This window comes from Chiloscyllium punctatum, chromosome 9 (assembly GCF_047496795.1).
Source record: "Chiloscyllium punctatum isolate Juve2018m chromosome 9, sChiPun1.3, whole genome shotgun sequence".
Classification (NCBI taxonomy): Eukaryota; Metazoa; Chordata; class Chondrichthyes; order Orectolobiformes; family Hemiscylliidae; genus Chiloscyllium; species Chiloscyllium punctatum.
Window position 1 is genome coordinate 118,271,285 of NC_092747.1, and position 15,296 is coordinate 118,286,580.

Sequence of the window (15,296 nt, forward strand, 5' to 3'; positions counted from 1 at the left end):
AAGTGACGTTTGAAATGGCCTAGGAAGCTACCCCTGTTGTAACAAAGTGCTCAAAAGGCTAATATGAGTGAAACCAATGGATTATCCAGCATTAACCAAGACACAGGAAACAACAATAGCAAGATCAGCCCTTGCAAAGTTTTCCTCACTTATATCTGGAGGTTTATACCAAACTTGGAAGAGCTGTCTCACAGACTGGTGAACCATCATCCTGATATAATTGTACTCATTGAATCATACATTGAGAACTATGTCCACTCCCCCACTGGCAGGACAGATCCAGCAGAGGTAGCAGCACTGTAGTTCATAACCAGGAACAAATTGCTGTGGGAGTCCACAAGTTGATTGTAGACCCATGAAGTCTCATGGTATCAGATCAAACATGGGGCAAGGAAATGTCCTGCTGATCATTAATTAGACAAGCCCTCCACCCCGCCCATCCTACCTCAGCTCATGGATCAGCACTTCTTCATGTTGAACTTCGAGAAAATAATGAGAGTGGGGAGGGCACAAAATGGGACTTCAATCTCCATCACCAAATGTGACTCCACTACACCACTACTGACTGATCGAGTCCTAAGTTATCTCACTGCGTGATGAGAATAAGGCAGGTAGTGAGGGAACCAACAAGAGGGAAAAACCTTTATTTTGCTGTGACTTAACAAATAACCAGGATACTCAGATGTGGGTCATAATGCTTTATTCATGCACACAAGTGGAGAGTCAGCCTCAGGCAGTGTAAGATAATCTTCTAAAAGTTCATTCCTTAAATCCATATTTGATAATTTATACATATTCAATTCAGCAACATGCTGGACAGAAGTCCCCAGCTTCAGTTCCTTCTTCTGTTTATACATACACCAAACATTGTTGATATTCATGCAAGATTCCCATATCTTGTTACTTGTACAGCCCAAGCTGCTTCTTAGATTCTATCACCTACTCCATTTACCTCCCATCATTGCTCTTTGCTACAGTAGCTGCATTGTTTCATTCTTTATCCTGTCAAGTATACAGTTGCTAATCTTCCATTCTACGTGGTTCTGCTTACGTCTTATTTCACTAAAATACATTGCTGTTGGCTCAGGTTTTCCTGCATTTGCTCATATATCTGCAATCCATTGGTGCTGTTTAATCCTTCAATCCCACCCTTTGTCCCGTGGCCTAACCCAAAGCAGTACCCATTTTGGGCTCTTGGCCTGAGATAAGATGGTACTTAGTGGTATTGTACTTTCCCCTGGCCATACATACTGTCCATACATACTGGTGAATTACTATGTTCAGGGTTCTAAAGGCAGTTGGTTATACTATCTAAGCAGGTCAGCTGCATAATTCAGATTCTTGCTTCATCTCATATTTGAATTCTCCAAATGCCGTACTTGTTGCCATACCTTTTGTGTCCTTCTGGAGCGTTGAACCAAATGTACTAAATATAGAAACATTACTAACTGGGTCATAGCGAAAACGTTGGGGATGATCCTAATCTGAGTGTCTCTGTACAGTTGATTATAAAGATGCTCCAAAAAAGTGATGCCATCCATTTGTTTGACATCATTAGCCAGTGGAGAAAGTGAGGACTGCCCTATCTTGTTACTGCAGTGTTTAATATGTTCTATGCATTTGTTGGACTTGATCTCAAATAATTGTAACTTATTCAGGCAACAGTTGAATTATATCAGAAAACTGACTCCGATATGGTACTAGGCTTTCCTGAATACCTTCCTTCTCGTGTACGTTGTCTGTTGCTTTCCTGAAGATTTTCACCAGGTCCACCTTTCCTATCGTATCCAGACCCGGAGGGTATTAACACACGACATGGCTTGTTTTAGAATAGGGTCAATTGCATCTATTTCAATACTATTTCTGTCACATTGGTAATGCAATATCTCCCGGTCCCTAAATGAGTGCTCAGTACCCATACCCAGATAAGCAAGGTAGGTTGACTCTATTGCATCCCATATAGCTTCTTTTGCATAATTGGCTGTTAAATGAAACCTGCACCTTTTTTCTTTCTCTTACATCAGATATGGTCAGACAACAGAAGAGGCTTGTACTCTGCATCAATCAAACTTGATGCTTAACATCTTATCTTTTATGGTGATATTGTATGTTACACAGTAATTCAGATACTAGAGTAATTAGTATTCTCTACTCTATATAATGTCTTAATGGGTGTTCACTCTGACACAGCTAGGATTTCCATTACCATGCCGATTAGCATATTCTTGATTATAATGCAGTCACCTTAGTTTAATATACATGTCTCAAACCCCTGAGCTGGCAACTGGTCAGGCTATGCTCTTTGTGTAGTGACTTAAAACAAGTGCACATTTTTAATCCACATGGTCTCTTCACCCTCACGGATTTGGCTGAAGTTCTCCTGCACCTGCTCAAGCATCTGTGATCCAGAGATGCTGCAGACATCATTTCTGACCGCATCATCTGACTGACTTTTCTCCACATCAATCAACCTGTAAATGGTCCATGCATGACTCTCTAGTGCACTGGCCAAATTCTGAATTACCCATGTCAGGTCTTGATCCATTGCAAGCTGTCTCTTTTCCAAAGTTATTTTAAACTAAGGACTTAAGGTAACCTTTGGACAACTGTTTCCAAATCAAGCAAACTTACAAGTGAGGTCCCTGTGGTGCCACCATTAACAAGATTATGTTTCAGGTTGACCCTTTCCCTGAACAGTGGATGATATCTTTGGCTATGCTGGACTGGAGGGGTAAGCCATTGTAGAATAGAATCCCTACAGTGTGGAAGCAGGCCATTTGGCCCATTGAGTGCACAACGACCCTCCAAAAAGGATCCCACCCAGACCCACCCTATCCCTGCATTTCCCATAGCCAACCCACCTAGCCTACACAACCCTGGACACTATGGACAATATGGCATGGCCAATCCACCTAAACTGCACATCTTTGGACTGTGGAAGGAAACTGAATCATCTGGAGCAATCTTTTAAGAAGATGGGAATGTTTTCTCCATGAAAAATCATAAATGTTTTGCTATATGTTTATTGCAATCTCGTTCCTTTTCAAAAGCACTTGGAGTTCATCCTCGATGGAATTGAAGCACCCAAAAATGAAACAAAGAGTTATGAGACTATAAATCTGCCAGATCAATATTTCTACCATCTGTCCTCCTAAACAGTGTGTTATTTACTGAATTATTCTTCCAGGTTCTGAATTAAACTCAGCTGGATACAAACAAGCCAGTTGCTGTTATATCCCTGTATGAGTTTATTTCATTAAAATACGTTACTTACTTTGAAGGACGATTCCGTTTTCTAGCTCTGCTAACACTGTCTAGGAGGGCAGTGGTGCAAGGTTCTGGTGTGTTGTCCACATCCCCTCAAGTAAACCAAAGTCAATGCTACTTATCAGATTTGGCAAATGCATTGGCAAGATATGCAGCTTTGAGAATTTAGGAAACTGGGGATATATTTTCTATCTCAGCTTTTAAGTCCTTTGAAAATTCAATCAGTCATTTTAGCTAAGGAGAAAGTTCATAATTTTATTACTTGCAACCATGAGTTCTGATGATGTGAATGGTCTATATCCGAACGCATTCAGTGTTAACATGTGAATATGCATTCATTAGTGGCAAGCTGATATAATTTCAACACAGCAGGTAGTCATTAAGCAATAAAGGCTTCTACAAGAATACTGAGGTTTAGCTGAGGTTTGGCACTCTTGAATAGATGAAAGTAAAGTCACTTTTGTCCCAGAGACTATCCTTTTATCAGGTGACTGAATGTGAGTTTAACCTGAGAATCGTCTCAGTTGAGGGGCAAGATTAGGCAGGTGGGAATTTTGTTGTGACCTGTTGGTGCTAGACCGCAGACTACATTGCAGACCAGATGTCCAGTTAACTGAGCTGATTGGTGCCCATTTCCTGCATCACATACAGATGAAATGGCGTCAACCTGACTCAGGAGTGGCTCTCCCATCTCTTATTCAGAAAGCTGAAGGTTCAAATCTCACTCATCCACACAATATGAATTGATGTTTCGGCAAAATACAAAGTTGGGAGTGTCGGCAGATTTTGTTGAGATATAAACTAAGGTTATATCTGAAATGTTCTGTGTGGCTGGATACCTGGCCCTTATCAATCAGGAGAAGAGTGAAAGGAAAGGTACAGGGATTACTGAAATTGGCAGCCCTGAGCTCAGCCAAGCGCTAAGAGGGGTAGAATTTGTGCGATTCTTAAGGGGTTCCAAAAGGAGTTAGACAAGCTAGACAAATGTAATGTGCATTTTAACAGGCATGAACCTTGAACACCCATTGGATTCACAATTACAAAAACAAATTGGAGAAGAACCTTGTACAACCTGAGGTATGTATCAGTCTTGAGAGCAGCACAGAGTATTTAAACAGATTTCTGCAGCCAGCATCAGAAACAAATACGGTATCAGCCCATCTGAACTCATCATCCCTCAATATAGGCCCTTGCACGATTGCCCTTTTTTCTTAATGTACAGGTTTAGTTATTTAATTTCTTAAATATATGTTACAGCGAATGCACTGAAGCTGCTAGAATCATCAATATTTAAGCTTTGGGCAGTTCCTGAACTTAAGAAGAAGCCTAAAATCCTAAAGTGTTTTGGAGAGTGGCAACTCTTTACAAGAACCAAGATTAAAGGAATAAAAAAGGGTGGTGCGGTGGGTCAGTGGTTAACACTACTGCCTCATAGCACCAGGAACCCAGGTTCAATTCCACCCTCTGGTGACTGTCCGTGTTGAGTTTGCACATTGTCCTCATGGCGATGTGGGTATCCTTTGGATACTCTCATTTCCTCCCATGATTCAAAGATGTGCAGGCTAGGTGGATTGGCCATGCTTAAGTTTCCCATAGTGTCCAGGGATGTGTAGGTTAGGTGTATTAATTGGAAAATGTAGGGTTATGGGGGGAGGGGGGTGGGGGTTGGGACTGGGTGGGATGCAGTTCAGAGGGTCATGTGTAGGTTTGGTGGGCTGAATAGCCTGTTTCCACACTGTAGTGATTCTATGAAAATGAAAAGGAAAATGCCTAGATCACCATCAACACTAATATTGCCATGAGTCTTGAGGCGGGTTCACCTATTCCATCTGTGCTCAACCCACGGTGCTGCCATCTCAAATCCTGTGCCTTGTCGCTGCCTGTACCAGACCCATTAACCTTGAAGCCACCATGCTCTGCTATTATCACTCACCACTGGGCGTACCTCGCTGACAGTGCCGCCATCTTGGAATCAACCTAAGTGTCAGAGTCCACAAGCTTCCTGAGCAAATGCAAGAGTGTAACCCTTTATCCAGTGCTGACATCAGAGCCACCATCATTGCTGGTACCACTTCCATCATCTTGAGTCCTGCGCTGGGCCCCACCAACATTGTAATTGCCACGCTCCTGTGCTATCTCTCGCTGCTGGGCCCAAACTTGCTGCCATCGTCAATGCAGTAGGTTTTGCCACAGCCAAGCTCCTCAAAGGCAAAAGATAGAGAGAACTGTAGAGAAAAAAACAAAAGTGGGAAAAAAAGAAAAAGAGAAAAGGAAGGAGGGCAGCAGCTGACAAGCAAAAGCCTAAATACTGCTACTCTGCTGCCATCTTTGATTGGTCAATCCCAATATCAGAAACGTGTCTGTCCAGGCTTGATGATTTCAAACAGTGATCACAGTCAGTCCAGGATTCTCCTGTTCTCAAACACTTTGTCTCAGCAAGACTCCTGGGTAGCTCCTACTGTTCTTGAACCCTGTTTAAAAATGAAAAGAACAAACCCACTGAGGCAATGTTAGAAGCCTAATGGGTTAATAATGTCCAAACATATTTGTAAATTCCGATATTCAAAACATAGTCCTGACCAAAATCACACATCTAGCCACACGGAGGGTGTGTAGTCTGATTTAAAAGCTGTCAGCAGAAAGTGTCAACTCTCTGCTTATCTGATAAGGGGACAGGGAAGACAGAGTGTTCCTCAAAGCTGTTCTGTGTGTTTTCTCATTCATATCTCTTGTTTACAGGTTTTTCTCCCCCCCACTGGAAGCTAGAACAGAAGTATGCATGTTCAAATTGGATGTCTGTCAATTTTACTTATCTGCATGTAACAATCTGGACTTTGTTTTACAACAAAAAGAAATTTTTCCAGCCCTTAAAAAAAATCACTTTCTAAACATAGGTTCATCCTTTTCGCAGTGAAATTCACTTTTTAAAAACTTGCAACCAAATAAAATTTGTATCAGTGGTGTTTTTAGACTTACCCCTTTTTTTATTGCTGATTTCAATTAAATGTAAGGGATGGTCACATAATAATAGTTATAGGAACTCTGTGTAAATACAGTCCATTTTTCACAGGGGGCATCTTTAACTTCAGTCAGGGAAAGCAACCCTTTCAAGGACTTGATGTTTCCTTGACTATACCTTAGGTCACCCCTTCCACCTGCTGGGTAACATCTCCATTGGAGATGTGGAGCAGCAGGGAAAACACTATTTCTAAGGTTTACTGTCTTGTCTCATGAGATAGTAGCTGCTGTTTGTTCACAGATTTCGGGTTGGCAACTTTTGATTTCAGCTAAATCAGGGAGAAGTCCGTTCCATGATCTGTTTCAAAATCAATATCCATTGGAAATGGATACAATGGGTCAAATGCGTAGTCTTTTCCTCACGTTACAATTAGCATTGGGATCATTGCTTTCCTGCTGGCAATCAGTTTTATCCTGCAGCTCTTTTATTAATTCCCACAGATTTTTCTTTTTCTTACCTAACCGTAAAGCATGGGCATTACAGGTTAATTTATTACAGCCCGTTTCTAACTCAGTTTGTTCCTTTCAACCTATTTCTTAAGCCTATCAAGGATGAACTCATAATTCTCAATTCTTCAATTTCCAATACAGCTCATGCTACTATAGGCCCTATCTTTTCCATTAAAATATCTATCAATCATATTTTAAAATACTCTACTGTGACTTCTTATTTCACTTTAAGAACCACACAGCACATGTTTAACTAAAATTTAAGTCCCCTTTTCCTCAGACCTAAAGCCAATTAAACCTTGATATCTGTGATATCCCACTATTGAGACCACAGTTGATTTTGGGGTTTTGTAAGCAATTGACTATGTGTTAATAATTTTGTGATAATTTATTCAGTTTGTTAAGAAGCAGCAGTTTAGAAAAAAAAGAATACATTGGTGATGGTACACCGATACCAGAGGACAAATAGGATGCTGGTGTGGACTGTATTAGTCTTTTTAAAGTTAAGAAGGTAACATCTTGCTCCCTAGCCGAGGTGTCCAGGAATTCATCCCTGGGTTTTCCTTCTTTTCTTCTGGTTCATATTCCATCTGAGGAAGACAGCTCTCTGAGGACCATGTGATGAGTACAGACCTTTGCCTCTGAGGCAGTGTACCATATCTCTGCAGTCAGGTAACTTACTCTGTGTCAATAAACTATTCTTTTGCCCAATGACCATGGGACAGCCGCTCATGATGTTGGATAACGATTGTCCCCTTGCCCACTTGAAGGTTAGATTTCCTGCTGAGAGAAAAAAATCTCTCTTATTCTTGAAAGCACTTCCACATAATAGGATTAAGGAACACTTTATTTTAAATTTATGCTTGCGGAAGGCTAGTTACTATTGTAATAGTTGTGTTATGACACGGCAGTGAACACTTCTGCTAATTAAACCAAACACCCAGAAAAGCTCACCTCTCCTCATAATCTGTCAAAGTACGAGTGACAGAGAACTCCCCAAATTCTATTTAAAGAAACAAATGTCAATTTTATTCTTTAAGTCTAAAAATGAACATTAAACAACAACTATTTACAACTCTAAGCCTCCTTTCTCTTAAAGATTTGTTATCTGCCTCCCACTCTATAATAATATTGTTCCAATAAAAGGGCCTAATAAAATTACATCAACTTAATTTTCTAAACAGATAGCGGCAGTTGTTTCCAGTGTCCTTCTTCCTTTGGCTGTAGCTCTCCCTGGGTTGTCTTTGGTCTTTTGCTACAAAGATGTTTCATATGAAAAAGGTACCTATGATAGAGAGAGTATCACAGGTTGCTGTCTCTCTGGCTAACTCTCCAAAATGCCTGCCTTTTGTATCCCAAACATCAGATAATTTCATTGGTTCAAGTTTGGCAAATGAGTAAAATGCAAATTTGAATGGGTTTTAGTATCTTGGGGCATAATTTAAACAGTTTGGTTAAAATTAAACTATGGTGAAAACATAGCAGCTAAAACTCAGGAATTTGTTTCACAGCCAAATGTGACATATTTTCAATTTTCCAGTACACTCTGAGACTGCTAGTTACTCACATGACAGGTGCCTGCAAGCTCTCAGTGCAAAACAGCTTTCACTCTGTCTTAAAGGTATAGTGCACGTCTTCAACTTCATAACAGTTGAATGCATTATGCCAAGCAGGAAACACTGACTATGGAATACTCAATGAACACAGATTTTAAAAATTACCCAATTTCCAACACCAATTTCCTATTTAGAAGGAAGTGTCTATTTTGACTTCTTACAATTAATGCTTAATTAACCTATTATTTCTAGTTGTTGGTTTTCTCTTTCCCTCTCTTCTCTCTCATTCTGCAACTATGCCATCATCCTTTGAAGACTTTAACTCATTTTTTGTTCCCTGACTGCGGAGGAAGGATGCTCAGACGATCACTGCCCTGACCAGACATCCAAGCCATGGACTGATATCAGAGGCCACCATTAACCTACTCTATCTTAACCCCCTGAGTGATAAATGCCTCCCTGGATTTTTATTGATAACTACTGCACTTGGAATTTGAGACATGATCATTGGATTGAAGCACATGCAATGTGTTTGATTGGGACAACTCCTGGCACAGGGTACAGGTGTGTAGCAAGGACCTATACAGCAACATGTCCACCCCCATTGACATAAAGCTTTTGTCAAACATGACAAGATGGCTGCCTTTGTATTCAAGCTAGGAACCAAGGCAATGCAACAGCTCTGTGAGCCTTTCAGTTCTTGCAGAGGGGGTAATGCACAAAAGACGCAAAAGAAACCAAGCGAGGAATGTTGTGAGCAACCAGATAGGCGTCAAGTGAATCAACATTCAAAGAGCAATTAAGCAGCTCAGAGCTGCAGCCTGGGCTGGTTGTGAGCTGACTGTTCCTGTGCACAATGAAGGTTAGATTTCCTTTTGATTAAAAAAAGAACTTGTAGCAGGATCTCAACGATAGTTGCTGATGCGCTCCAAGGTACTTCATTAAAGTGCAGGAACATACTGTAACCGAATCAAAGATGTGCCATGATGGGGTGGAGAGGTTGGCACATTTCAGATAGTTTCCCTGGATGTGGGGTGCATGCTGCCACTATCTGGGGTGTACCCTCAGGTGTTAGTGCCAGCTTTCCAAGATGATGGTCCAGTGATGGAAGCGATGAGCAGGAGTTGCCAGGTACTCACTTTGTCTTGACCATTGGGAATTCTGTACACCTAGTTTCTCTCTGGCGCATGGTAGAAGAGGAACCTGCAAATGAATGAGATATGGTGTTTCTGAGTGTGATAACAAGCAATAGTCCCAGCTTCCTGGCACTAATCTCATCTCAGTGTCCAGAACTTTATTGGAAAATATGCCTAATTGATCTCAATATCAACAATGGCCTTGCTGATCACACATGATTTTCCTAGACTTCTAGCCATAGCCCATATTGTGCAGGGATGTATAAGATTCTGCTTTCTCTGTTAGTAACAACAGTTTCTGAATGGAATTGTAACCTAAGACATCTTGAAGACTGCATTGACCAAGACGAAGCATAATCTCCTTAATAGCAGAGCAATGAAAATGGCAAGTCCACATTCTATCAACACTCTGCTTATATTTCTTCTGCAAATCTGAAGATGGAGATGATAATGCTAATGATGAAATATTTGCCAATCAATTGTTGTCTTGTTGAGGCAGTGTTGGGCCATTTCTTTATATCACTGCCAATCTTGTAGTGATGGCTTTCCTACACCAGAGTTCAGCAGGGAATTGAAGAATAATAAACCAATGATGATAAAGGAACCGGACAGAAGTAGGCCATGTAATTCATGGCCATGCCCTGAGGCATGGTACACTGGGGAAATCGAGCAAAGGCTACGGCAATGGATGAATGGGCACTGCACAACAATCAACAGACAGGAGCATTCCCTCCCAGATGGGGAACACTTCAGAGGCCCAGGACAATCTACCTCGACCTTCGGGTGACCATCCTCCAAGGCAGACTTTGGGACAGGCAGCAGCGAAAAGTGGCCGAGCAGAGGCTGATAGCTAAGTTCGGTACCCATAGGGAGGGCCTCAACCGGTACCTTGGGTTCATGTCACATTACAGGTGACCACCACTGCACTACACACACACACACACACACACACACACAAAAACACAGGCACTCCTATACACACACATAAACAGAGACACACGTTTACACACGACGCGCACGCAGACACTCACACACATCTCTATGGACACACACGCTCCCACACTCACACATGGATCCTCTCACAGACTTAGGCCACTCTACACTCACACACACATATACACTCTCTCTCACAGACACTCACTAACCCTCACCCCAGACACACACGCACTCCTACAGACACACACACTCCCACACTCACACATGCACCTTCTCGCAAACTTAGACATTCTACACTCACACACACACACATATATACTCTCTCTCACACTCACAACCTCCCACCCCAGACACACGCACACACATGTATATGTTTATGAGGTGAATTTGTACTTGCAGAGTTACATTGTACTTTGCTCAAAAACTGCATGAATCCATGTAAAACTCTGTTAACTCACTTTTTAGATTAGAATCAGTCTAAACATTATGGCACAGACAGAGAACACAGGGGGCTAACACCTTCAACATCTTATCTGGCTAACACCAATTGTTACAGTTAACCTAAGAATGTAACTTTTTTTTAAAAACGTTTTGTGATTTACATATGAAAAAAGTGAAACTAACATGGTCATTCAAACAGATGAAAGGCTCAATAAGCAATCAAGGTATTTTTCAATGTATAATTTCAGTTACATCACACCGTAAACTTTTGCTATAAATTCTGTGTCTTACAATTATGTCCTTCATAACCACCTGATGAAGGAGCGGCACTCTGAAAGCTAGTGCTTCCAATTAAACCTGTTGGACTATAACCTGGTGTTGTGTGATTTTTAACTTTGTACACCCCAGTCCAACACCGGCATCTCCAAATCATGTAATTCTTCTTCCTTGATAGGTGAATTCTGTACTTAAACAATATTAACTGGTAAACAAGAAAGATCAAGGTTACGAAAGCCTATTGCCTAATCAATATTCATCCATCCAGTCCATTGGTTCGCCCATCACTTTGTCTAATTGTGCTTGAAGGATACAATTATATTATTGTAAAATAAGTTATGTGTTTCTGTTCTTTTCTATTTATTACCGGGCATCAATACAATTCAAATACATGGGGAAACCCAAATGCAGTTCTGGTAAGTGGCTTCACTACCATTAAGATTCACAAAATAGGTGACTAGATGGCAGACTAAGTATGGTACCAGCTGCAGTCTTATTGCTGGAGATAGAGCGACACCCAATAGACCATGTCATGTCATGCACTAAAACCTGTCTCACTCTGGTTTCAGGCCAGCCTTCCCTCAGACGATTAGATTCCCAGCAGTGGATGAAGCATATATATGGATTTTACTCTTTGCAATAATTTGCTTTCTAAAAGACTACTTGATCTTATGACTTTCTTGAAAGGATTAACAGCAAAATATAATGAATGAATTTAATTCAAATTAATTACATTTGTTCCACTGTCAAATGAAAAGTTAAAGTCATTTCCTAGTTATTTGTTAAAACTGATTTAAAACCAATAAGTTGATTTATTTGAAGAAACAGGAAATACGAGAAATGTTTAGAATTAAATTTATAAACCCAATTTGAAGATTTGCAGCATTTATCTGTCTTATACGCAATCTAGTTTACATTTTTTTTACAGCCAGGTAAGGAGAGCTGATTAGCTATCCTTTTCTTAATCTTATCTGAGTGAGTTGCAACAATTTTTTTTTAACTTCCTATCTTAACATGCAGTTATCACACTTGGATTGAAACATAAGTAGCTAAATCAAAATGAAGAAGCCAATTAGTTGCAAGGTTATCTTGAGTGAAAGAAAGAGGAATTTTATTATTTGCTGCCCTGTAAAAAAAAGGGTTTTAAAATGTCAAGTACACACACCAACGCAGGGATAAGCTAATAAAGCTGGGGTTTCTCATATAGTCTGAAGGTAAAGGCAATTGTCTTTAGACAATTAGATGGCTTGGCCTCTACAGGAATAGAATGGAGGCCCTCACATGAGAAGGCCAGAACTGCTCCTATGGGAATGCTGAGACACCTATGTCCCACTAACTGAGTAAGGGCCACTCTTCATTGTATGGCAACTTTCTCGGTAACCCCATTGTCAGTGTCACTCATTGCACATCATGACCATGCATTAGCTGTAATGCCTTCTGTTTTTTCCTCGTGTGGTGGGATGCGCACTAACGCAGTTCAGAAACAGCCTGCTCCTTCAGAAACCACTTCCTCAATGTCTATCGTTGAGATTTCCCAAGGACTCACAGGAAGCATAGGCCGCACTGCCTCCTGTACACAGCTCCGACAATGACACCTCAGTGGGAATGGTAACTTTAAAAAGATTGGGTACATATGCTGACATGCTGGTAAGCACCTCACTGTGACCGCTCTGGAGCAAATGTCCCAGGTAGCTGGCACTCGGGGGACTGCCTGTGATCAGGCACCTGCTCAGCCCCAGGCAGGAGAGGGCCTTTTGGTATCAGGAGTCAGGTACTTTGGGCATTTGGACGAGGAGGAGGTACAGCAGATGATATATGGGATGCAATGGCCCTCATTGCCCAGAAGATGCAAGAGTGCAATTGTCTAGTTGCCTCCCATGGACAGGATTGGTATTAGCTCTCAGGGTCAGCTGGAGAGGTGTATATATGCATGCACCATCATCCCAGTCACTGGTCTTCAGGATTAAAGGCATAATGCCCATTCCAGGTCCCCTTTGGTCTGAAGGAGCTAGGGCAGTGCCAGGAGGAGGAATCACACAGTGGCCCCTCAGATGTTTCTCCTCCGGACATTGCAGAGTTGAGAAATTCTGCACATTCTGCACCTCCACCCTGCTTACACCCCTCTAGCCTTCGGAAGTTCAAGGCTGGGCAGGGTCAGTTTGCCTATGGTACAAATACTCTCAGTGTATCTGGACTATTCAGTCACAAATATCATGGGCTTGCCCAAGCAAACCTCCTGGTTCAATGAGCTCCTCTGCCAATCTGGTCCCATCCACCCTTACTGTGCAACCAGCGTCTTTAATGAGATGCAGTTGGAGGGAGTGAAGGAGGAATACTTACTGATGGCGCTTTGATGGCATGGGTGACAATATGCTCCGTATAAAGGTTCATGTTTGTATAAGATTGATTATTTTTGCATACATTTAGTCATTTAAATCTCTATAGAGCCCACAAAGTACCAGCATGATGCCTAACTTCCTGTCCACACAGGATGTGCAATGCATCAATGTCTGTGTTGAGATCCTACTGAAGTGTGTGGAAGCAAGATGAGCAAGGTGTACCAGGTACTTAAGGAATACCAGGAGTTGCACTGATGCCATTATCCCTTGTACACAAATGTCTTTATCTATCCTTTGTGTCCAAATATTCCTTCATAAAATAAGCTAAAGTTAAGATAGGAACATACCTGACAGCGCATATAAAGAAAAATGAAAATCTCTGGCTGTTCAATCTGAACACTCTCCCAAGAGTGCAAATCTTCATTTACTAACTTTGAAGGGTTGAATTCTCAACTTCACTGCCAAATGTAAAATAAGTGACAGGTGATTATTGACTTGCTTTGATTTCAATAAAAAAAAATTAAATGGATAGTTTTATAGACAACTCATCTGGCATCACCCTTGGCTGGAAGGAAAAGATAAAATCAAGTCCCAACTCTAATGTGAAAATGCAAATGTGTGGGTCTAAATGTGAAACGTGAAAGGGAATAATGGGTTGAGTGACACTGACCTTTCAGGTCTGGTACTTCTTTTTTTTCTTTGAAGCACTTTTCAAACAAAGGATTATGGAAATGTGAAACTCTTGCCGTGTAATGAAATTGAATGCTGGATCAAATGAAATTTCAAGCTGTGGTGGCCAGATTTTTATTAGATAGCATTATTTTCATATGGATCAAAGTCAGGTAAGTGGACGGCAGGTACGATCAGTTTTGAGCTAAGGAAGGGATGGAATAGCTTCAGGGCTGAAAAGCTTCCATTCTTCTGTTCCTGTGAGTCTTCTGAGTCACAGATAGGAAATTGAGATCTTCTTTTGTGAAGATGTCACAAAATATTACTTTGTGAAGCCCGAATCTTGTTTCCATAAAAAAAAGTGACACAATTTCAGAAATGTTGCTCCAAAGTGTTTCAAGTGGGACTCACCCAAGCTCTGGAATTGTGTCTTAACTTCTGTTGTTAGGAATAAAGAACACTGTTGGAGCAAGGAAACACATTTATTCTATGTCTATGTTGAACACCACTGAATATGAAAATGTTTGTGATCAGCATGAAATGCAAAAGGCAAGTAATCATTCTGTCTCATGACACTCTTCTGAGAAGTAAAATTCTATCAAATGCAGGTCATTTTAAAATGTTATATCCTCTAAAATCAATTAAACTTTCATAAATGCATTCAAATCAGGTGACAATGCTTAAACCATGTTATTTGGAAAATATCAAACCAATCAACTAACACTCAAGCCATAAAGACGAAAAATGCTGGAAACACTTAGCAGATCAGGCAACACCTGTGGATATGGGTTGATAATGTTGTTGGTCAAGGTTTTTGATGGTAAAGGGCTACTCAGGAATTGGCAGAGTGCCCTCGCTCGTTTTTAGTTGTACCATATGCAATCTGTTACGTTCAGGGTATTGGTTAGCTTAGTTGACTAGATGGCTGGCGTGCCATGCAAAGTGACAGCAAGAAAGCCCTTACCATTTTGTTCTTTCATTTTGATTATGTTTTGACGAAATGCATTAATGTCCTGCTAAAAGAATGTCAAAATATTTGTGGAATCGACCGGGGTGGGGGGTGTTGAAGAAAGAGGAGGCAATTCTTCCTCCTCACCTGGTCATAACATGCTGTATCGCTTCGACAATAAACTGTTAATTATTGTGCCCACAGCACTGAAACAGCTCCTTTAACACAATCAGTCTATGATGTGATTTATACTCCTCAC

At 41.0% G+C, this 15,296-nt stretch overlaps 1 long non-coding RNA gene across 1 annotated transcript in view; it reads right to left on the bottom strand.

Annotated features, from left to right (window-relative positions):
* Positions 1-7,007: 7,007 nt before the first annotated feature.
* LOC140481642 (uncharacterized) overlaps positions 7,008-15,296 on the bottom strand; it is a 67,920-nt gene continuing 59,631 nt past the window's right edge. The window contains exons 3-4 of the long non-coding RNA XR_011961579.1: positions 9,431-9,494; positions 7,008-7,518 (exon numbers count right to left, since the gene is read on the bottom strand). This is a non-coding gene — a long non-coding RNA (uncharacterized lncRNA). The remainder of the gene's footprint in view (positions 7,519-9,430; positions 9,495-15,296) is intronic.